This window comes from Cibotium barometz, chromosome 18, assembly GCF_041138505.1.
Source record: "Cibotium barometz isolate CiBa-2024 chromosome 18, ASM4113850v1, whole genome shotgun sequence".
In the NCBI taxonomy this organism is placed as follows: domain Eukaryota; kingdom Viridiplantae; phylum Streptophyta; class Polypodiopsida; order Cyatheales; family Cibotiaceae; genus Cibotium; species Cibotium barometz.
Window position 1 is genome coordinate 40,254,954 of NC_141063.1, and position 2,432 is coordinate 40,257,385.

Below are 2,432 nucleotides of genomic sequence, written 5' to 3' on the forward strand. Positions count from 1 at the left end.
TTGTTGGTGGATGGTATTGTCTCTGAGTTATGGCTTGAGACATCATATCCTTGGTGGATCGTGGAAGTTCCTTGGGAACCCAAACGGACTTAGCCTTGTTGAGCTCTTGCCAACTTGCTTGGTATCCATACTTCTTGTGGGTTCTTTACAAGCTTGAGTTGTGTCGGTTGAAGAGCCGATACCTCCTTTTCTTTTTCTAGGGTTTTGCTACTCCTTTTAAACAGTATTTTCAGGGTGTTCGTGGTGTGATTTCTTGATTCCCCATCTTCCAAATCAGTCGTATTGAATTCTTTGGTCACGAAGGGTTCAAAGATGTCTTGGTCATTAACAGTGTAGAGGATGCCCTCTTTCTTCCACTTGGGTCGGCAATTGAATGTCCGTTACCAAGTTTGTCCAAGGATCATTGGTGCTATCATCTTGCCTGGCTTCATAACACAAAACTTGGGTGCAAGGTTAGTATTGTTAATGTAGACTGGCATTTGAAAATATCCTTCAACGGAGTTGCAGCCACCCACGAAGGAAGCTACCTGTGTGCTTGATTTATTGAGTGGTGGTTGGCCTAGTGTGTCCCACATTTCATAGCTTAATGAATTCAAATCAACCCCTGTGTCTATCAAAGCCTATTGTTGTTTTCTTTCCACCCCAACTTGAACACAGATATATGTTCTCAATGGATCTTTTTCCCCATCTGTTTTAGAAAGTTAACAAACTTTTGGTCCCTTGTTTAAAACAGGAACATGGAGACTCTCATTGTAGTTATGACATTGTTTAAAACAGGAACATGGAGATTCTCATTGTAGTTATGACATTTTTGGAGCTTCCTATCCCTTTCCTTGGACTCTTTGATTGCTTTGTGTTTAAGTGTGTCTGCCTGTTCTTTGCGTTCTTTAGTGTTATGCAATCTCTGCAAAATTTCAAGAGTTAATGGCTCATGGTATTTCTTGAGACGGCATCCACTTATCCAGTTGGCCATGGGCTCTCCATCTAGCGTTGCAAGGTGAACTACTCCACTTGAGGATAGGTCATGAATGACGTATGGTCCTAGCCCTTGCATCTTGAGTTTAAATGTATGTATCTCATTCAGAGTATTTGACTTTTAAGTTTTGAAGTCTTTCAAGTATTGAAGTATTCAAGTACTCAAGTGTTCCCACCCTCTCTCATACATGATACAAGTGACAGATTCTCAGAGTATTGGACTTTTAAGTTTTGAAATCTTTCAAGTATTGAAGTATTAAAGTACTCAAGTGTTCTCTCCCTCTCTCATAAAAGTGACAGATTCCCACACCATGATAAAATTATAACATTATACAAGGTGAAAGAAAACACATATACAGTGTTAAAGGTCTAATTGGCACATACTCAATCATCCTTACATCCAAATGAATATAATGTACAACAATCAAATATTAGAGGATACGCGTCTACGCTTACTGAAGCGTTGTAAAGATTCATCTATTGCCAAATTTTCTTCTATCTCTATGCTAGAGCACACTTGCGGTGAGTTCTCCGGGTCTTCTAGCTCTAGCACTTCCTCTTCCTCCTCATTTGTCACATCGTATGTCCATTTAGGCATTTCCTCATTGTAATCATTACTCTCAAGCTTCCTTACAAGCCTATTGTTGCAATATAAGTAGACAAGCTTGTCGGCCCTTGAGCTTAGAAGCCTATTTCTGCTAGTAGAATGCACATACTTATATGTACTCCAGTTTCTCTCTGAGCTTGAGTTCGAGGCACATTGGGCTAGCACTCGAAGAGCCAAGCGACGTAGTACAGGAGCAAACCCACCATTTAAAAGCCACCATTTCCATGCTGGTTACTCGGTCGCAAGTTTCTGCACAAAGCTATTGCTAAGTCGACCTTCCTTAAGTTTGTACTTTGTGAGCTCAGTCACCACAGCCATGGCTTGCTCATCTGCATCAGAAAACCACCTAGTGATCAGATCGTAGAAGTCCTCCAGCACCTCCTCGTCAAGCTCGTTCACATCCATGGGCCAGTATTCTGGATCTAATAGAAAAGTAGCACTATGTAATGGACTATGGGCTGCTAACCATCGAGCATGCACAAACCTACCCAAGGTTTCTCGCTTTGCTTTGTTGAAGGGAATTTTCCATGGTTTCACATATGACTCTTGAGGCTCCTCTGGCTTCTTGAGACTCTCTTGGATGGTCCACTATGCCATATAAACTTTTCCAATGTTTGGTGCCCTCGAATCTAGTTGTCGCAATGCGAGAATGACAGGCATCATAACATGATAGGCATCTCCCACCTCATCCCAGAACACCCTGCTTCCAATATCATATCTCAATCTCACAATCTTTGCCTTGACACCTTCAGTTTGACCAGCTTCCCACTCAAAAAAAGAAGCACACACAAATGTCTCTAGCACAGCATTCTTATTCCGCAAGAGTGACTCTGTCATGTAAAAATTCGTT

General features: G+C 41.5%; 1 pseudogene; it reads right to left on the minus strand.

The window, feature by feature from the left end:
- Positions 1-1,382: 1,382 nt before the first annotated feature.
- LOC147629338 (uncharacterized) overlaps positions 1,383-2,432 on the minus strand; it is a 1,738-nt pseudogene continuing 688 nt past the window's right edge.